This window comes from Melopsittacus undulatus, chromosome 3 (assembly GCF_012275295.1).
Source record: "Melopsittacus undulatus isolate bMelUnd1 chromosome 3, bMelUnd1.mat.Z, whole genome shotgun sequence".
In the NCBI taxonomy this organism is placed as follows: Eukaryota; Metazoa; Chordata; class Aves; order Psittaciformes; family Psittaculidae; genus Melopsittacus; species Melopsittacus undulatus.
In genome coordinates, this window is record NC_047529.1 from 19,702,864 (window position 1) to 19,725,793 (window position 22,930).

Sequence of the window (22,930 nt, forward strand, 5' to 3'; positions counted from 1 at the left end):
TCCTGACACAACTCAACCCACAAGCAGCTCCAGAGCAATAATGACAATTCTGTGATTCAGATTATGTATGTGCATGGATATTGATAGGATCATATACCTTGGCAAGGATATAATGAGAGAATAGTAGCACTTGATATCCTTTGTAAGCCTATTTTTGCATTTCTGCTCATATGTAACAGAAATATGTGCAACTCTTTTCTTATAGCCTGATCAAAGAGGCAACTAAGGCTATAATAGATTTTACTGACTGATCTCCCATGGGTACAGATGAGCATCAGTTCTACTCAGGCAAGCACATGTTGCAGAGCCAGAGCTCTAGTTTTTGAGCCTCATTGACTGTTTAGCTTTACTCTCTCCAGTTACTGCTCTTGACCAGAATTGTAGTATGCATTTATCATTAAAATTCCAGCACTATATTCATCTGATAAGAATTCAAACAATAATGAAGGTGCTGTGAAATTAATCTAGCACTCTGGCAAAAATCAGACTGATGGGAATTGATGAAGTGCAAACTTAATCCATTCTTCTTTGAGTCTCACTGTCATTTCAAGGTCCACCTGAGACTGGTATATAGGCTGGCTTTTAGGCTGGATGAAATTTATGAGAAGAGATTAATAAGTATCTATTGATTGTATCTAACCAAAGACAACTACACTACACTCATCCAATTCTTTTCAGTGACACATAGTTTTTATGACGTGTTAAGAGATATAATCAATTTTCTTAAATCAAAATAAGAATAGGTCTGTAGCTAAAAGTATGCATTCCTTTGATTTTGTTGTAAGAGACCTGATTTTTGAAAATGTCAAGTGTGAAGGGACCATTAAAAGCAAACCCATGCACAAAGGAATTAATATAAGAGAGGAAAATCAATGTAATTTTTTTGTCAGATCCCAAATTGCTTTTTCTACTGTTTCCCTTTAGATACTGTGAGCATGCACTCAATGGCAACATAAGGCACAAGGGAATTCCAGGATACTCTAGGTGGCTTCTGTTCAGTTCTTCAGCACCATTCAGTCTGAAGATGCCTGTTTCATGAAAGGCATATAAGAACATACAGATGCCTACAATTTACTGTGACTAAATAGTGGTGGCTGAAAATGACAGTGGTAATGACATCCTGGCAATCAGAGCTGAGAATGAATCACATGCTGGTTTTTAAATGGAACAAAGAAGACCAATTGTAGCTCAATTCTGCAGGTGTCGGAAATTGCACTGGGGTAAATCACTGTAGAAGACTCATTTATTTTTTGTGGTTTGCTGATACCTCTGGAAAGTAGAAGCTCAAGCAAAAGTTTTGGTTGAACTGAAACAAAACCCTTCAGTTATCTTCTGATGAATTGAAAAATAAAATCCAGAAATAAAAATATAGTGGATTCTACACTTATTTCACTTACAGAAATCTGAAAATAAAGATAAGTTCAAATAAAAATGTTCTTGCAATTATTTGAAAAAAAAGTTAATGTTTATGTTTATATTATTATTGTCGCTTTAGGAACTGGAAAATTGGAAAACTTTCTGCAATATAAGATGAAATCTGCATTTTTTGAAAAGAAAAAAATGTGATCTGAAACGTATTGTACAGCTTCACATCTAGGACCTATGTGATATATGAATATTCCCAATAACTGAAGTTACAAATACCCCTGTTGTTGTAGTTATTTAAACTTAATTGCAAGGCTTTGCCTCAAATATAATTTTTTAATAATTATAAACATTTAATAAGATTTTTAATAATTATAATTTTAATAATGTTTTCAGCTCCAGGGTAGCTGTCTTCATCGGAGGTATTTTTATGCAGGCAGAAGTTACTAGATTCTGTTTTCCATAAAATCAAAGTACCCAAAATGTAGAGTATGGCATATAGAAAACAGCTTTGTGCAGAAAACGCTCTAAAGGGTCTAGGTCATAGAATCCATTCTGTGCCCTAATCCAGTCCTAAAACAAACTCAGCCTCAGCTCCAAAAAGGAACAGCTTTTGTTATTTAGCTCCCAGATCCCTGATTCAGCTACTATTATATCAACAAAAATAGCAGCCCTCATACAGATACCCTCAGTGAATACTAGGTTTTACAGTTTAAAATGTTGCAGGGATATGTTGGTATTGCACAAATGTCTGTCTAACCTGTCCCATTATCTCTGGTATTGTAGAGCTATGCCTGGCACTTCAAAAACATTTCATAAGAATATTGTACAAAACTGCAATAAACTCTTGACTTGTAGGGCTCTGAAGAGCAAATTCTTCCTGTCCACAGCTAAAAAGCTGCTACTGTCTCATTGATGATCCAAATATCTTGACTAGAATTTTACCAAAAATTACATGTTTTATTAGCAATTGTAATTCATGTTTTAATTTAAAAGAACCCTAACTCAGATATCTCAGTATTTTACAAGCAAGGCTCATTGATGATCTCTGCATGGTATTGAATTTGTTATATGGAGTGAACTGGTGCAGGGCAAAGCTGAATGGCTGGTACCAGCCATGCAAGAGCTCATTGGCTTTCTTGAGGGATAAGTTCTTATAGACCTCACATATGGTAACTCTGATATGTCTTTGAGACCTCATACCAAAAGCACACTCTACACCCAAGCACCAGGGCAGAACATAATTTCATCAGCAGGATCTTGTTGAATTAGTAAGGAAATGCATCTTCTGGGAAAAAGAGGAGTGGGCTGAAAACCTCTATAACTGCTGTTATGCTGCTAAATTTTGCCTTTGGGCAAGCACAGTACCTGCTAAAAACAGGAGGACATTTTAAAGGACCTGGCACTTCATATTGCTGTAAAAATCACTCCAGGATGGCCACTGAGTTCTGAAGGAAAACATCCTTAGAAAATTTCCTATAAGTGTTTAGTCATTTCACCCTGGGTAAGATTTAATTGTCAATCCAATTAACTTTTCTGTATTTGTCACTTGTCCAGGTGATCAGCTCTGATGCAGACATGTTCCACAGTGGAGTGGCGCATCACATTGTACAGAGGGATTCCTCAGCTGGGAACCCTGACACCCATCAGAAACTGGCAGCTCTCACAAGAGTGACTGATGGGGCTGATGAGACAGGGCCAGGAGTAACTGTGGCCACCTCTTGCTCGCACAGCAGGGCTCCCTGGGGAAGTACAAGCAACCAGAACAGACCTTAAGTCCACCTACAATAGCAACCGCGCACTGTTCTGTGAACATCCTACCTGACCCTCCAGGCACTCATTGGAGAGGAAAAGCTGCTGCTCCGGCTGGGTGGGAGTGGGGGCTGCACCACCTACCCCAGCACTGGCCAATGCCTCCACCCAGACCGAGTTGTGAAGGGAGAGGCTGCAGTGCAGACCTCGGGCTGCAGGAGGTGCTCAGACCTTTCTCCTGTGGCAGGGACAGGCAGCAGACCTGCCTGCAAAAGGAGGCACCTATGGCTTAATCCACCTGATGTACTCTATACCTTGGCTTCTGATATTCTCTTGACAGATTTCACCTAGCCTAAGACACAAACTCGCTGAAGTTTTTCAAAGTAATTAGCAACTCCCAGGAAACCAGGGAAAGGCAAAATTTTTGAATGAGGACCAGAGGTGTTTTGATGGATATAATTATTTAAACAGATTTGATGATTGGCATTTAAAATGAGGACGATAGTAGATAATCTAGAATGTCCTCTCCCTCTTTTATCTCGTAGTAATGAAGAGGATCTTCAAAACCATCTGTAACTTACTTACAAGCACAGGACAAATACCTGAGAACTTCATGCATCTGCTACCAGTTTCCCTTACACACTCTGAGGGCTTTGTATATGCTAAATACAAATTCTTCTGAGAATTTTCATGTTGACAAAAGATGCTGCATCATTCAGTACTTAATGGTAGATAACAAACTTCCTAAAGTGACAAGTGCCATTGGCCAGCAAGAGGCCAATAACTATGACATACTTGTTAATCAGACAGCTCCTGGAGGTTGTCTTTGCTGTGCTAGAAAGAGGACCTGTTTTTTGCTGTTCTCCTTTTGCTCATTTTATCTCCCCAGACAACTTATTCTTCAGCACTGGTGAGTGTGCAGTTCAGTAGAGACATTAAAAAATAATTGGGGTTTAATTACTGAGGTTAAATACTAAAGTAACTTTCAACTTTAAATGTGTGAGACTGGATCTGGAAAGGAAATAATACTTGGAATTAATCACGAAGTCTGTACTGCTGCCACTCAGGGATTATTGATTCAATGTTTGATTATAAAACAAACAAAATAAAAGGACATGGCGACACAGGACTGACAATCCAGAGCATTGGGTATTTTAAGTTACCAGTGAACAAACTGATGTGTGAGTTTGTCCTATTTGACCAACCTACTGTCTTTTGGTGCACTAGAAAGAATTTGGGATTCAAAATGATTAAACACTTTCCTGATGGAGTCACTGCTTTACTCCAGAAACTTTTAGTAAGACCCAGCCCCTAGGGTGATCAAGTCAGGTCTCCAGTCGGATATCTGATAGCTGAAGAGGGACTGTCATACATATCCTATTTATAACATCACATTTTCTACTTCCTTTATTGATCACAAATGAGACTGTACTGCATGTGCAAATTACTCAATGCTTGGAGGCTGGAGAAAATAACACAACAACTTCTGCATGGTAAGGGGCTGAAAACTAGTTTACTTGCTTTTCAATATTTTAGGAACCTGAGCCAGAGGTCTGAAATACACAGGGACATGACATACTGGTTTCAGCAGCTTCTGATCTGCTCTTTTATTCCAACGCTTAAATACACATCATAGAATGACCAATCCTAAATCAACATTCCTGGCAATACCACTATGTAGAAATAAGGTCTAAGCACTGCTGTATTTTCTGCTTCCAGGGTGAAGGCAGGCAAACTTTGCTCAATAGTCAATGATGCTGTTGATCTAAACACAGGTCTGCTATCTCATTGCAGTTCAGGTGCTCTTCATCTTTCTGACACAGTCTTTGTTCTCTTGGATATTACTCTGTCCTGTTAGTTATTTGCAACCCCCACAATGATAAACAGTACTGAGACGAAAAAATGGAATCAGCATCATTGGGTTTGCTCAGTAACAAGCTTGAAGATATTTTGAATGTATATTTTGTTCTTAAATTTATAGACTGTATAAAAAAAGAATGGGGGACAGAAGGAAGAAACCAGACCAGACAGATCAAACTCAAATTTCCAAACATTTGCAGTTTTTGCTCATGCCTGGGGTTTTATATACAGACTAATTAAGTTGTCTAAAAAAGAGACACCAAACGCTGCAGCAGCAAAATCTGCTGGTAGTGTGCTTCTCTCCTTGTTAATTCTTGGAACCTGAACAACCCAGTCTCTGTTTCAATGCTCTCAAACACAGTTTTTTATTTACCATATTTCACTGATAATTATTTTATGCAGCAACTTTTATACAAGTGGTTGCTGAATGATTATGCTCCAGATGTCTATTAAAGTTGATGAATGTATTTTGGTATTAACATTCTGTAGCATGTAAAACAATTGCAAAAGGACAGATGGCCCCTTGTAATTACTATTTCTGGTAATTATTTATATTTCTGTGTTGTCTAGAACTCTAGAAAGATAAGAATATTGCTGTGTGAGGTGCTGTTTATTCCCAGTGAAAGAGATGATACCTGGCCAAGGCAAGAACAATTAGATAGTTATGAGGAAGAGAAGATTTATTTTCTAATATTGTATGGATAATGTGCTAAGAAATAAAAATAAGAAGACCTTGGCTGCATTTCTGTTAACAAACTGAAGAGTACCAGGGTTTCTCTCCAGTATCAAAGATAAAATACATGTGCTTCTTGTATCCTCTGTGAACTGGCAGAGGCAGGATATAGGAACAATGACAAAACCATGGATGGGTACCTCACCAACCAGGGGACCCCCAAAGCAGCACTCAGGCAGAGGCATACAGGCTCAGAGAATCTCGGTCCATCAGACTAGCTCTCCTCACATAGCTTGACATTTAAAATGCATGTGTATGTGTCATATGTACACAAAAACAGATAAATGTAAACATGGTTCTAAAACATGATAGTGAAAATGTTGCCTGAACACAGCAGGGTTAGAAATCCACCATCTAAACCCAAATCAATTGGAGTTGTTTGGAGAGAGTTTTTAATAGCTGTTTTGTTTTTTAATTGTGGCTGATGTGGCCCCTTTACTCTCTTTACAAATTACTGGCCAGTGAGTGAAGCATTTTTATGGGCTGTCCCATTAGCCAGACCACAGGCTGTGGGCACAATGAGCAGAAGGCACAGATGGTTACCCATGAGTTGTATATGTGTGATGAAGAATGAAAAACCAGACCAAGGCCTGTCTCTGCACCATCTTGGTTACTTCCTAGACACATTTCTGTTTTAAATCCAAGAATCCCATCATGCAAAATGCATAAACAGATGTACCTTAGTCCTTTCTTAGGACTTCCTTAGAGAATCAAAAGTAACCAATTCTTCCAGACTCCAGTGGAGTTTTTTTAACACCAATGCACTTGATGGCTTGATCATTTTTAGGATTAGCTTTTCAGGTTGTCTAACTCAAGTTACTGGAAATTCCTTGATGTTATGAGAATTTTGGGGTCCCCCAGTGGAAAAGATATATGAACTGAAGTAAGATGACAACTCAGCATCATGCACAAAGCAATCTCATTGCTTAGACACAACCACATTGTTTAGTAACAGAAGAAGGAATAAAATTGTAATGGGAAATGCCACAGAGGAGGATGGAAGAATATCAAGATAGGATTAGATTGTGGTGCATCTCCTTCACAGTGTAGCATTAAAGGCTATCTTCCGTATATACTTAATTTCTCAATAAAACTGAAGATAATAAAAGCATATGCTTGCCCCCCTTAATGGAAAATAAGTGTCTTTCAGGTATACCAGTCTCAGCACTCAAACACTGGAGTCTGTCATCACCTGTATGTGCATTTCAGAAGGAAAGATATTCATCTCTATGAAGGATGAATTTGTTTCTTGTCAATAAGTACAGAGGGTCCAACCACCTCTACAGGGGTAGTAAAGATTGTACCTACTTTTCACAGCCTGCACTGGACCACCCACTTCTTTCTTTACCACCACACCAGTGAATTACATTTTCCTATTATCCAGTGTGGGGAGTTACCTCAGCTAGAAGTATATAGCATGTTACACAATGCCGATATAAGTGTATTACTTCAGAAATTAGTGCCAGTAGAACTCTGTGCAATGTTTAGACAAGGCAATGGAAGGGAAGGGCAGTTAAATAAGATGCTTAAGCCATTAAATGTTTACACTATAAATATTTATCTTTGGAAGCAAAGACACACTGTTATTCCCTGAATGTCACCAGCTATTAATTGCATAATCTGCAACTGTAAACACAATTCTGTTGCTCCCAAAGCATTTTGGACTTAAAAGGCTGAGAAGTGTTGAAATGCAGTCAAAATTTATTACCAAATAGCTTGTTCACCACACAGATTTCCTTAATAGCTTTTTCCTTGGCAAAATTTGAAATTGCACCATTTCATATCTCGAAGCAGCCGTCTCAGAGATGAATTTTTAACACTGAAGATGAAGGAGGACCCAGTGAGTCTTCAGAAACTCACAGATGGGTGATCTTGCTGTAACAATTTCCAAAATACCAACATATGAGCATTACAATGCCTATTCCAAGAAAGACAAAATAGTCATTTTTAGGAGCATCCTGCCACCAGCAGGACAGCAAATGTGCACTGTATAAAAGTATGAGAAAAAACAAAGTAAATGGTAATTTCCTCACATGGTCTGCCAGGCATAAGCAAGAATTGTCTGGCAGCACTTCTGTTCAGGATAAGGTATGCTGACATTAATACAGGCTGGCATTAATACAAGTATTCTTTACTTACATAAAGCTGCAATAATAGCCCAGTGTCCAGGTTATTTTTTCTTTTTTTTCACTTTTTTAATGGTCTTTTCCTCCCTCAATCTTTCTCTCAGTTCCGGTACCATTGGCACTCAACTACAACAGGCTAAAAGACTTCTGTCAAGCCGCAAGTATTCCATCTAGAGGACTCTTTGTCTTGGATCCTGCAATAATGGATGCAGAACAGGAGACTAGGTCATATGAAGTTCACTCTTGTATGCAACAGAGCACATCATCGATATCTTATCAGCAATTTTATAGCATGTGGTGGATGGCTCTTTATAACTTTCTAAAATCTGTGCTCTGCCATGCCATTCTTCTGGCTGAAAGGCAAAGCTGGTGGTGGGCTGTTTTGTACAGATCAAAATTATAGTTATATTGTTGAGGCTGGAAAATACCCTTAAGATCATCAAGTCCGACCATTAACCTAGAGCTGTCAAGTCCACCATTAAACCATGTCCCTAAGTACTGTGTCTACAGGTCTTTTAAACACCTCCAGGAATGGTGACTCCACGGGGGTGGAGTGAGGAGGTGACTCCCTGAGCAGCCTGGTTCAAAGTTTTATAACCCTTTCAGTTAAGAAATTTTTCCAAGTACCCAGTCTAAACCTCCCCTGGTACAACTTGAGGCCATTTCCTCTTGTCCTATCACTTGTCACTCAGGAGAAGAGACTAACACCCACCTCACTACAACCTCCTTTCAGGTAGTTGTAGAGAATGATAAGATCTCCCCTCAGGATCTTTATCTCTAGGCTAAATAACCCCAGTTCCCCCAGCTGTTCCTCAGAAGGCTTGTTCTCTAGACCATTCACCAGCTTCATTGCTTTTCTTTGGATTCAATGGCCACAGACAGTTGTAATAGGGAGCAGTCACTGTTCTACAGGTTATACCAGGAGGGGAGTAAGGACTCTCCTATAGGCACAAGTACAGTAAGGAGTGGGTACAAAATAATGCGAAGAAGAGCACGAAGTGAGGGCCAAATCCTCAATCTCATGCTCAACACAAGCTTAGCAGGTCCTTGTGGAGGGAGAGGGGAGAAAGCCAAGTGTCAGACTGATACATCTTCTCCCTGGTAGTGGGATCACCATGTATCTTCACTTGCATCCTTACCCAATTCATCTTCCTAGTTTTCAGGACTTCCAGAGGGCACCTATACCTTTAAATGACCACTCAGGTGGAAAAGAAGCACGTAGCATGCAGGTTGATCAGTCACATCTCAGCTTCTGTATACAGCAGTCAAGTCCATGAAAGCTAAGTTGACAGCACCTGGAAACATGGCTCTTTCCTCTCCTAGTCTCCAACAGGTGCTTTTTCAACTGCATCTCCTCCCCTCCCTAAAACAATTCCCCTTTTAATTAATATTTTACTTCAAACTGATTTCTTTGTAAAAGAGACAATGTATGTGTGTATGTTTCTGTGTCTGCTTATTAGAGAAATACAATGCCAGTGGAGTTGTGTTGTGTATTGTTGTGCACAAGTAAACAAGCTGTATTTTTAATAACCCCCCTGATTTTCACACTTACAAAAACACTTCTGATCATTCTGTTTGAATCTCTTCATCATTCACTGTCACTGATGAAAAAAAAAAAGTCAGTTTCTAACCAAAAGGGGTTTTGAAAACAAAACCAAAATTTAATTTCCAAAGCTGCTAAAAAGTTATCATTTGATGTTCTGAAGTTTTTTCTTCCACTTAATTTTTGTCATCACAATCAATGGTGCTTTGTGGAAAATATTGGAAACATCAACTAAAGTTTCTGGAAAATATGAATAAGTACTATCACATTAAGTATCTTGGGAGAAATAACTGGCTGCAAAAATGTGTGTGCAGTATTCCCATAAAAAACAAATCTATTCCTGCCTGCTGTTAAGATCTGGTGGGTAGCTTTGCAGATAGCAATGGCTCTTTCAGTTTACTTTCCTCTGCAACATGCTGCACAGCTCCTAGCACTAAGTTTGCATATAATGATCTCAGTAGTATATAATTACTATTCATGTGCACTATCTCTGCTTTGTCATAATTCTTAAGTATTGAATAAGATCTCCTAGGATAAGGAATAAAGTAGAAGGAATAAAATTATGCTGCTGTTTGGAGGTATGCCATGGTTTACGTGACTGTTTCTTGGTGCTGCCAGATCTGGAAGTTGAACCTTATTCCTAATTCCTCTTTCTACACTGGATCAATTTCTCGCAAATCTAGTCCTCAAATTTTTCATCTCCAGGTTTTGAAATCAGTAGAATGATTCTGTCATTGCTTCCAGGACAAGGTCAATAAAACTTCCAGGTCTTACTCTGAAAGCTTGGTGAGGCTATTGAGAGCAGTCTCTGTTTAGACTATGTGCCATGTTTCTGTGTAATGTTAAAAGAACATCACATCAACTAGCTGAAATCTCATATTTCCATATAGAAAGAAAGGCACCCTGTACTATTAGAAAGTACTCATACTCCTCCTGAAAGGTAAGAGATCTGTTCCCTTGCTGAAATCTGAGTTAAAAATATACATGGTGCTAACTGCTGTTCCACTTTCAGAAGGAATAGGTATTTGCACTTCATTGAGGCTGAAAGCAGTCCCCTAGATGGTTATGAAATATTCTAGGTATTGAATATTTAGATTTCATTAGATAAGCATTTTGAAATTTCAGATATTTGATCTTGCTCAAAGTATTAAGAAATTGCTGTCAAAATTTGTTTTGAAAAATGAAGATACAGAATTGATTATGAAATTAAACTTCTGATTATTTTTTTCTTGGTTTTGCTATCCTTTATGAAAAACACCAGTTTTGCAAATCCTCATATGGCAAATTTCTGCATTCAAAAAATGGAATCTTCTTGTCTCTTTATCCAGCTGGCATGTGCCCAGCCTTAGTTAGTTTTACCGCACAGCCATGGGATAGAAAGGCTGATAGGCACAAACACCACAACATTCCTCCCCAAAAGTATTTCAGATGGGGAGGCTAAATTACCTTCTCTCTTTTCCTCTGCTGCAGAGGGAACAAGGACGGACAGCTTGGAGCTCACAGCTAAGTTTTAGACATCCAAAATACAGAGGGATTGATGTCACTCAAAAACCCAGAATGAACTGCAGTATCTCTATAAGTAATAATTCAACATAGACAAAGTATTAAACACACACTATACTTTCTCCATTAAAAAAAAAAAAAAGTTATCTTGAAGTTGGAGTCCAAGAGAAAATGGTGTGATATATAATAAAGAATTGGCTTGTTCCCACTGCTAGATTCTAGCACAAAGGGATTGCAGGAGAGAAAAGAAATGTCAGACACCAAAAGAATGCTTGTTCTCTAGTTTGAGGAGGAAAGAAATATGTCAGTATAAAACCTGACATATCTCAGAGATTTTGGTTATTGTATAGCAAAAGAAGGATAAATCTTTTCACCTCCTGAAAAGAGTTTGATTGTTTCTTTTAACAAAAACTGGCAAAGCTTTTTCAATCTGACATCTGATTTTCTCTTCAATTAAATTGTTTTTTGGAGTTCTTTATCAATACATCCTGGGAAACTATCATACAGATGCAGCATATATTAGAAATGTCAGAATATGATCTGTGAGCCAAAAAGAAGGAGCAGCACAGACACGGAAAAGAAATATCTGGGTTTTCTTTAAATTAATATGGCAGTTCTCTGACTTTTAAAATTCAATATAAGCATGAGTGTCAGAGATGAAGGAAATGCTGCACTTCATAAATCAATGTTTTTTACCATCAGCAACTTTACAAAGAGGTTTATGGTATTTTTTTCATCTTAAGTTTTACATCAGCATTAAAATAAATATCCTCAATTCCCATAAAAAATGCATGAACTAACTTGTTACCCAGTCCACCTAAATTTAACATCTGTCTGTTGTTTGAAAACTTAATTCACAATTGCACTTGCGTAGTCTTTCTACACACTTTGTGTATTCTGAATTACCTCACCACAGACAAAATCTTAGACTGTAGATGATCAGGAGAGGCCTCAGGAGTGGAAGACTCATTAATTTGACTTCTTCACTAACTAACTCTCTCTTCTAGAGAAAAGAAGTCAGCTTTATAAATAGTCATGTGGTCTTCAGTCTGACGTAGTCCCAGTCCCTAAAAAATTAAAACCAGACAAATACATAGTTAATATCATGATATCTGGCAATTCTGTCTATCCACAGAAAACAGTGGATTAATTTCTGATTGCAAGACTGAAAACTATTTTTATTTGAAACCACTGCAAGGAATGGACAAGTAGTGAAAAAGTCAGTGAAGGAAAATAAAAGCAGCCTTACAAGCTATTCAAAATGTTTTGTTTGAGTTTGACTTTCATACAATACAAGTGAAAAAATTGAATTAATCATTTTGAAATGTAGCAGTCAATATTCTGTCATCCTGAAAATGCCAGCCCAGGGCACGATGGTTTGATATTGCCATGCCTTTTTTACTGGGTTAAATCCAAAGGAAATCAGTCTTATTTTATTATTTGTATTTTTCTCGATGTCAATTAGTTCTGCTGAAGTTTCTTTAAGACATTCTATACCGTCAACTCTTTTCAGAGGAGAAATTCAGGATTGGACAGCTTCTGGGAACAGACTTGATCAATGGATTCACACCACTATCAACGTGTACAGTGCAATATTATTCAAGAGAACAATGGGCTAACCCATACTACAGTATTTGGCCAGCATCATTAGTTAATGACTCAATCTAAGTCTGTCTAAAAAGTCTATCTAATACATCTGCTGCAGAATACAGGAAAAAAGCCCCATGTTCTTAAATACAACTGGCTAAGAAAAATACATATACATGTAACAATAGGGACTACAATCCCCAAATCAATGCTAGCTTGTTTGTCTTCCTCTTTATGGAAGAGGAATGTGTTTGCAGTGCTCTTTTCCCAGTAAAAATCCCAACACACACAAGAGTTTTATCTTTATTGGTCTTTGCTGGTGCAGCTGTCTCTTTTGGGTTGGTTTTTTTTTTTTTTGTCTTTATCAGTGTTAATAGTAAAGATCATTGCAATTACAGCACGAAAAGAACATACTGTTAGCTGTGCATGGCACAGAGTACACAGAAAACAATCAAACATGTGTTAAGTATATACACTGCAAATACAATCAGTCAAACTGGATTTCAATTCAACGACCCAGCTGGAAAATACTTCATATAAGGAGTAGAACTAGGGTCAAAACTGATATAAGCCACATCATAAGTAATAAGGTTATATATTCAGATGATTTATGTTAGTTGAATTGCATTGTGTGATTGTCGGGGTAGCAGGTAGTATAATGTCATTGTGAAGCATGCAGTTCAACTTACCTGCAGGTTAGTTAGCCCTTGACGTAACCATTTTTATTACAAAGTCTTCAAACCAACATGTTTTAACTAAAGAGCCCACAGGGGTTACGTACTGGGACTTGCATCTCTTTATTTTAAACGTAATTTTTTCACTGTATATTGTGATTAAAAAACATAAAGTAACACATTCAAGGGCATCCATCACAAATACAATTTTCAGCTTTGTCTAGCACAGTAGCCCTGCCTGCATTTTTTGTATTAAAAAAACCATGCCACTTGGTATTAGTGCTATTATTTTATGCTATATATGTAGTATTAAAATATTTAATTTACTTTTACATTATTCCACTTTCAGAATATTATCTATAATTAAATGGAATAGAGTTGACTATCATTTTACTGTGATATAATATAATAAGACCTAATATTCTATTAATATTTCAAAATACATTTGAATCATGCAGGAGCTGCCACAAAAGAAACAGGAGACTGCTTGATTTCCAATTTTGAACCCAAATTGGGTTCAAAAACCCCAAATTCTGAAACTTTAAAAAAATGAATGTTTAAAGAAAAAACATGATGATGTTAATACTTCATGTTTAACAAAAAGTTTGATTGCCAAGCTCAAATATATAACACTAGGTTGGCTGGGCTGAACTTATTATTCCAGTTACATTTACCTGGATGTAACTGTAGTTTTTAATTGAGATTTGGGAAGAATAAGGCTACGTGGAAGTGTTATACCTTACATGTACCCATATTTCTTTCAGAAGTATTTCAGCTTATTTATTAGTTCTGCTTCATATTTTTATTAAGAAATAGGTCCATGTCATCATAATTTTAACTTGTACAGGCTTTTCAAGGAAAGCTGGTACCTATGTACCACACCTGACTTTGGATTTGGTGCTCTGCAAGCTTGATTGCCGGATCTGAATGACATTTCTGTTGTCATTTGCTGTGGTTTGATATTGTCAGATCATGCAACATCCCCCCATTGACATTCACACTGCATAAACAGCCCACAATTATCAAAATGAAAGGCTGTTATTGCCACAAGAAGAATGCAGCCCTACCCCAGAGTGTGCAAAATGACGGGTTGCAATCACCAGCCTCAGATGAGCATTCCTGAACAGCCCCTTTTGACGGAAGTTCGGGTCTGAGTTTCAGAGCCCTATTCAGTGTGGTAATACACATAATTGATGCCTTTTCATCCTCTTTTGTTCAAATCTCCAGTCAGCTTAATTAAGATCTTCTGAAGTGGTAATGAAGCAAACATTTCAACGAATATCTGCATTAGTTTGATGGCAGATGCCTGCAATTAAAATACTGTAGCTATATTACAGAACGTATATTTCACATTGCTTTCAGATCTGTTCAGAACTTCCCAAATGAGTGTTTGTGCTTTTCCTGGATGGCACAATACCAGCCTGAGCTCTGACCATGGATCCACACAAAGACTGAGGGAAGTCAAATGAGACATGGACTAGATCCATGCAGTACTTTGGCTCACTTTTGCTTTTCTCTTTGTGGAAAGAACTTTGACTGTGGTGATATATGTTAGAAAAAAATTGTAGTCATCTGAGTATTCAATTTAGCTGCTGAAATTTAGTAAGGGTGTGGTGGTTTGACTCTGGACACCAGATGCCCACCAAAGCCACTGCCCTACTCAGCTGGACACGTGAGAGAAAATATAACAAAAAGCTCACAGGCTGAGATAAGGACAGGGAGAGATCACTCAGCATTAACATCATGGGCAAAACAGACTTGGCTTCGGGAAATTCATTTAATTTATTGTCAATCAACTCAAAGAAGGGTAATGAGAAATAAAACAAAATCTTAAAACACCTTCCCCTCACTCCTCCCTTCTTCCCAGGTTTAATTTCATTCCTGAATTCTCTACCTCCTTCCTCAAGCAACACAGGGGGACAGGGAATGGCGGTTGTAGTCAATTCATCACGTTGTCTCTGCTTCTCCTTCCTCCTCAGGGGAGGACTCCTCACACCCTTCCTCTTGTCTAGCGTGGGGTCCCTCAAACAGAACACAATCCTCCAGAAACTTCTCCAATGTGAGTCCTTCCCATGGGCTGCAGTTTTTCATGAACTGCTTCAGCATGAGTTCCCCACATGGTCACGAGTCCTGCAGCAAACCTACTCCATTGTGGGCTCCTCTCTCCATGGGGCCACAGGTCCTGTTAGGAGCTTGCTCAATTTCAGGCTGCCCACAGTGTCACAGACTCCTTTAGGTATGCCCCTGCTCCAGTGTGGGGTCCTCCATGGGCTGCAGGTGGAGATCTGCTCCACCATGGACCTCCATGCGCTGCAGAGGCACAGCCCACAGCCTGCATCACCATTGGCTACACCATGGGCTGCAGGGGAATTTCTGCTTGGTGGCTGCAGCACCTCCTCTCCTTCACTGACTCTGATGTGGGCAGAGCTGGTGCTCTCACATATTCTCACTCTTCTCTCCAGCTGCAATTTCTCCTTTGAGCCAATTTTTAGCTCTTCTTAAATACATTATCCCAGATGCACTGCCACCATCATTGATGGGTTCAGCCTTGGGCAGCAGTGGGTCCATCTTGGAGTCACTGTCATTGGCTCCGTCAGACATGAGGGAAGCTTTAAGAAGCTTCTCATGGAAGCCACCACTGTAGCCTCCCTGCTACTTAAACCTTCCCATCCAAACCCAATACACAGGGTCAACTTTAAGAAGGATAGGAGGCAAAGAATGCAAAAAAAAAGAGAAGTGACCAAATGGAAGAAGGGATATAGTAGCTAACTTAGCTCCTTTGCTAAAACAGTCACTGGCATGACTTGAGAGCTCTGAGAGTTTAGTAATACACACACATCAGGCCATGCCTTTGAGTTCAGAATATGGGTCAAAATATCCCCTGTGGTGTGGAACATCCTAATTTTCATTAAAAAGCTCTTGGCTGCTTTATTTAAAGTTTCTTGAACTGAATCCTTCATCTCAAGCTGCTTCCCCTCATAGTCAAGTAGGCACTTCCAGCTTCGCAGTTGTTCTGATTTACGTCAACCATCTGCTTTAGGGGAGAACAAGCACTTCCCATGTGTTATCTATACAACACCTAGAAGAGAAGTACCTGCCATTAAAGTAACCACCTCCATGTGGCAGGGAGCAGAAGACAGTGAGCTTTGCTTGCTTTGGATGCTAAAAAGTAGACCACCACCCATGGTGAAAGAGCTTCCCTGGCAGGTTTTATTATCCTGACAGAGCTATGAAGGACATTTGAGTTCTTGGAAGCTGAAATGACACAGCCGAGTAGCAGAGGAGCTGGTAGTAAATAAGAAGCTGTCAGAGTAATCTGACACAAACTAAGCAGAGCAGAAAGGCAAATGAATCAAATAGATTTGGCTTGTAGGTATTTTTGTAGAGAAGAAAGAGGCAACCCATTTAAAGACTTGACAAGAAATTATAAAGAGTTAGCTTTGATAAGAAATTTCTTGCACAGAAGTGACCTTTAACTTACGGGACTTTTTACTGGTTTACTTAAACAAAACACCAAAGGGGGAAAAAAGAAAGATGGATAAAAGGTACAGCAGTTTATCCATTCCTTCCCAATTCTCTTTTCTTGGGGGTCAGCAGTAGAAAAACTTTTTGGGAAAACCATCATCACTGCTAGCTTGCAGATCTAACACAGCAGATCCTGTACAGAAACATACCTTGGTGTTTACATTTTGGTCTCGTTAGATAAACACATTTGTGCTGCATCTTCAGTATTATCCCAGATGGTTGAAAAGGAAAGAAGGAGAGATAGACAAGAACAAAGGAAATTAATTGAATACCTTTTTCTTCCATTTCCTTCTCACTCACTACCCAGTTAGTATGCTTATTTGTCCTTGTATCATTGACTGTGATTTCCAATGCAGCAGTAAGTCCTTCATTAACGTTAGCTGCCAAAGCTTCTTAATGAAGGAATTATCATTCACAACTGTTATGGCAAGCACAGAAAACACAATCTAGCAAAAAACCCTTATCATATAGTATCTGATAATGATCTAACCTCTGCAAGGCAGTTCCAAGAATGCATTCAGCTCCATAGTTTATTTTCTTGCAAAAGAAACCAGTTTGCTGCAGCCCGAGGTGGGGAGGACATAGATATCAATAAGCAGATTGCAGGCAGTTGGGAGCTTACTCACCCCGTGCTGTTTTCCTGCAGTGCTCCTAGACGTTTGGTGAAAGCTTTCTGGGAAACATTTTATGCTATTAGTACTAAAAGGAATGAATTACAGAAAACAGTGATTCAAGAGAACTATTAGGACTCTAAGGCATTGCACATTGCTCTCAGGGGTCGATTTTATAGTGTTTTGTCCAGTGTAGTTCTTATTTTGCAAGGGGATGTATGGGATCCAGAGGAAAATGTTTCTGAAAGAGAGCTATAACTATCTAAATTAATGTAGAAACTCAGCAGCTAACAAAAGGAAAGAAGACTGCCTTTCTTGTTGCGCTACCACATTACTCAAAACAAGGCAATCCCACTGCCACTGACATAAGTAGTCGTTACTTTGTATTGCCAGGGAGACAGAAAAACTATTTGGAAAAGTGGGTGCATTGGAGCAAGAGTCTGGATAAAGTGAAAATAAATGTATGATGGAAAAATTAGAGCAAAGAAATAGGGTTTTGATGTAATTAAAAATCAACACTACTTCACACCAATAAGTGCAATGAGTGAGCAAAATTGACTCCAGGACACTAACATACTGGTACAGCCTGCATGTGATATGTGCCAAAAGGTCAATATATGACTGCTTTTGCTGTTGGAATAAATCTATGTTAAATAATTGTTCTTACTATGTTACAGAATGTGACATTTGCACCAGGGATACATCGGTGTTCACAGATACTCATTTCATATGAGGTTTTACAGCTTGGCACATTCTGTACCCTGATGTTTACACAATGAAAATATATGGTAGCAGAGAAAGCTTCCTTTTTTTTTTAATTTTCACTCTCATCATTTAAAATTGCTTTTCCATAAATGTGCCAAATTGTCTGTGCTTTAAAACTCACATATCAACAGCAAGTGACACCCTTCTTCCTTGTCAGCATAATATATCTCCTGCTTTCAGCTTTTCTAAGGAATAAATAACACCACATCAAGACATCAATTCAAAACAAAAACGGTTGCTGAGTTTTGCGGCATCAGTTTCAAACTTGACTTTTAAAAAAATGTGACTTTTTCAAAATATTTGCTTTATGCCACTATTTTGTGCCACAGATTAATGGTTACCGATACCTTTCACAGAAATACAATCCGTTAACTTCCATTGCACCATCTCTTATAATTGTTTATGTTTTCAAGCATTCTTCAGATTTGTTTCTGGTGACTGGTGAAAGCCCCAATTAATTGTGTATGTTATCTGAACTATTTCAAGTATTAAGCATGTTTACATCTGAGAAAGATGGGGATAAAATATAATAATAGACATAATCAGCACAAACCTCTTGCCCCATCACCACATTCAGTGAGTGAATAATTTTTCTCAAAAGATGTAAGTCTTATCTAAAGTTTTTCCAATGTTGATAACTTCAGCTACGTGCCCCAGTAAGTTACCCCAGCATTTACCCATTCTTATATAAGGTACAAGACAAGACTAACTGAAGGCTCAATTTTCTTTATCTTGTATTTGCAGCCCATGGTTCCTATGAAGCAATTGTCCATAAATTTGAAAACCTCACTGCTGCCACTCACCTCTACATATAAATAGCTGTGCATAGAGATTATTTCACCTCATAAATTTCTTTTTTTCAATACGGTGAATTAGGTAAGCTCCATGAAACTTACACTCTAAGGCTGGTTTCCAACACTTGGATCCTTCCACAAATTCGCTCTAATGTTATTTCCACGTCTTAATATAGGTGAGATATATTATATGATATATTTCCACAATGAGAAATGGCTTATTACAGACTTATCAAAGTTTTATCCATGGGAAAGGTCACTTTCTTATGCCTGATATCTATTTTTTTGCAGGTTGAACTCAACAGACCCCAAAATTTTCTTTGAGTCTTCATCAAGTCTCCACATGCCATAACAAAGTCTGTCTTCTTTCCCTGTTGTATTACTTTTGTTTACCTGCACTGAAGTGTTAAATGTCTAAGTTTCTATTGTAGTCAGTGAAGATCATAGAATAATAGAGTAGTTAGGGTTGGAAAGGACCTTAAGATCATCAAGTTCCAACCCCCTGCCATGGGCAGGGACACCTCACACGAAACCATGTCACCCAAGGTTTCATCCAACCTGGCCTTGAACTCTGCCAGGGATGGAGCATTCACAGCCTCCCTGGGCAACCCATTCCAGTGCCTCACCACCCTCACAGTAAAGAATTTCTTCCTTATATCCAGTCTAAACCTCTGCTGTTTAAGTTTTAACCCATTACCCCTTATCCTATCACTACAGTCCCTAATGAATAGTCCCTCACCAGCAACCCTGTAGACCCCCTTCAGATACTGGAAGGCTGCTGTGAGGTCTCCATGCAGCAGTCGGGTCTGGAAAAAATGTACATTTACTGTGGGAAAAGCTGAATTTTCCAGGCTTGAAACCAATCCATCCAAAACATGCAAATTAACCCATCCAAACCACCCTAAGAAATAATAAATTACCCCAACACTTACTACTCTGTCAGTCTTCAGATCATCAGTAAGCCTTGCCATTAAGCATTTGTATTTCCTGAACTATTGATAAAAATGTTGAATGCAGTTGAATAATTATCTAAGAAGCCATAGAGGTAATAGCTAATAAATAACCTGTCTGAGGTCTATCACTGAGTGAGTTTTAACCCATTTAATACCTGACTCGCTAAAGAATTTTCCTCCAAAACAATCCTAAATCTAGAGCTCTTCTAGTCAAAGGAAATATATTTCAATCCTATTTCTTTTATCAAGAAATATAATCCTAGTAAATGAGAGTATGTATAGTCTGCAACATGGTCTCTGACACTGTGCTAATTAATGTCGGTCATATATTTAATTTCAAATTTGGGGGTTTGGAATTTTACTTTTATTTCAACTTACAGGTTCTTTGCAAAAAATGTAGAGGATGGGATTCAGCCCAGATAAACTCAGTGACCCTGTGTATGCAAGGTACGTGGCACCTGATGAGAGGATATCAGGAGTGAAGGCTGGGCTCATCTACTCAAACACTGACTACTCCCATCCTCTTTTCAGGCATTTGTATCTTCCATTTGTAAGGACTGAGAGGATAACCTTGCTACAAATTTAGGGGTAGTTTTTTAAAGCTGTGTAGAACCCTAGAGTTGCTGACTGGTGCCTGGAGAGCTTTCTGAAGCATACTAGAAATACCAGTTGGTGGCTATGTGTTTCTTTACATATCTAACAACCCTAGCTGTTTTTTTGCATAGTTATTTTCTTCAAAGTAACTTCATAGTATGGGGCCATGTTTTGGATTAATGTTGAAAACAGTGTTGATAAACCAGGGTGTCCTGGTTTGTAGTTAGTACAGCGCTGTATTTCGGCTTTAGTCTGAAAATACACCACACTGGTGTTTTTACGGTTGCTGAGCAGTGCTTACGCAGAGTCAAGGCCTTTTCTGCTCCTCACCCCATCAGTGATGCACAAGAAGTTGGGAAAGGGTACAGCTGGGACAGCTGACCCTAACCGACCCAAGGGATATACCATAGTTTATGATGTCATGCTCAACATAAAAAACTGGAGGAAGAAGGAAGAGGGGAACCCTCAGAGTGATGGTGTTTGTCTTCCCAAGTAACCATTACATCTGATGGAGCCCTGCTTTCCTGATGATGGCTGAACATCTGCCTGACAATGGGAAGTGGTGAATGAATTCTTTGGTTCTCTTTGCTTGCATACGTGGTTTTTGCATTATGTTTTTATCTCAACCCATAAAAGTTTTCTCACCTTTCTGATTCTCTCTCGCATCCACCACAGTGGGAGTGAATGAGCAGCTCTGTAGAGCTTAGTTGCTGGTTGGGTTATAACACAACACCAAATGACAAATATGGTCCTTGACCCTTCTGTGAACTATATGATACAGGCATTTTTACTAAGAAAACGCACTAGTTTTACAGCTGCTATCACCATTTCAAAGATATGTGCATATATTAAAATTATAACTGCAAATGTATATTTATTATAGACACATAAATCCATTACTCTGTTAATTATTCCAGGCATATTATGTGCACAGAATAATATTACATAAAACAGCTAATATTCATTGGGCCTTTCGGATCATTCAGCGTATAAATTCTTCATGCTTAAAAATTGTGCTACCTTGTGCTGGGGTATTCATGCAATAACTCACAGGTATAACCTTCAATTTCAAGTGTTGCTAGCAAGTCTTTTTGTTTCCCATTGTTCCTCCAAGCTATTCCTAGGTAAAACCATTAAGGACATTTCTCTGAGGCCAAATGACATGGTTTGACTGATGCTCATACAGCTAAGCTCTCTTCCCCCTGAAACAAAGTATCTAAATTCAAATTGCTACTGGGAATAATTTTGAGAAATGTGGTCCCTGAACAATTCCAGACCACTGTCTGGGGCCGTACTAATTAGTACAAACCATTAGTACAAACCAAAAGCATGCCAGGAGCTGTGCTAACCAGTGAAAGATTATGGGCATTTGGAGGTCAGCACCTGAGAATGTATCCTGACACGGGTTTGCTCCCTGGCTGATCTTAGCTGCTGTTTATACAGTACTGGAGCTCTAACATGGCTGGTAACACAGCAAGTTAATAAAGAAACAGCATGTAGGAAAAGAACAATAATTTAAGGGTCAGAAAATTCCTTATACTCACAGTTTACTTATAGAAATTGTCAATACTAATGCAAAGAACTTCCTCTTTGAGCAAGTAGATTGACTCTTCTGAAGGATCCCAAGGGTGTGTGTTTTCCTCTTCATGGATCATGAAAGTAAGGAAGCCCATCCAGCATCCATCTGCCAATAGCCTTGTGGTTGCTGATTTATTTGATGCTTTAATGGCAGACATCTGTTTACACTGGTGAAACTGAAATCACTTGAATTGGACATCTTCTTTCCTTCTATAGCCAATGAAGAGCTAAATGCTGCCAGGAGGATATCCTGAAGACCCATACAGCTCTCCAAAAAGGAGTCTGCAGGCAAGGTTTATATCTCAGCTCCTGCTCCTCTCTAGATACAGTTAGCTCCTTTTACTGAGGACACATGACATGCAAAGCACAGTTCCCACCTGCAATGAGACAAGCATCAGAACAGGGCTTATCCTTTGCTACTGCTGGGATCCAGGTGATATGTAACTGTCCAGTGGTCAGCTTCTGCTGCAGTCCTGTTTGCTGTGCTAATGTAGACATGCTTGATCCTGTTCTTTCTCTGCTACCTCAGTCCCCAGCCATAACAATCCAGAAGTTTCCACATAAGTACTTCACAGACATGTACTGAGGGTAGTGTGATAATGAGGGCAGTTTAAGTCCTATAGGTAGGTTCTGATTATTCAACTTACTAAAGCAATAAGCAATAAGTCAATAACGATGCTTACAGAGAAAGACACAGAGCTACAGCCTTTCTTAAAAAAAAAACCAAACAACCAAATCAAAACAAACAAACTTCTCCAGTCCCTGGTCCAATGTAGAGTAGATATTTAAGTTTGTCATTGAATTCTAAACAAGAAGGATACAAAGATGTTAAATAGGCTTTTCCTGGCATTTGCCTCAGCTCCTCAAGCCTTAGAGATCCCATTTTGCAAATCTAGTGTATAAAAAGACTATATTCTCCACTGTCACCCCTTTTCATGTTCTTGCCTTGTCACCAGACTGATGTTCA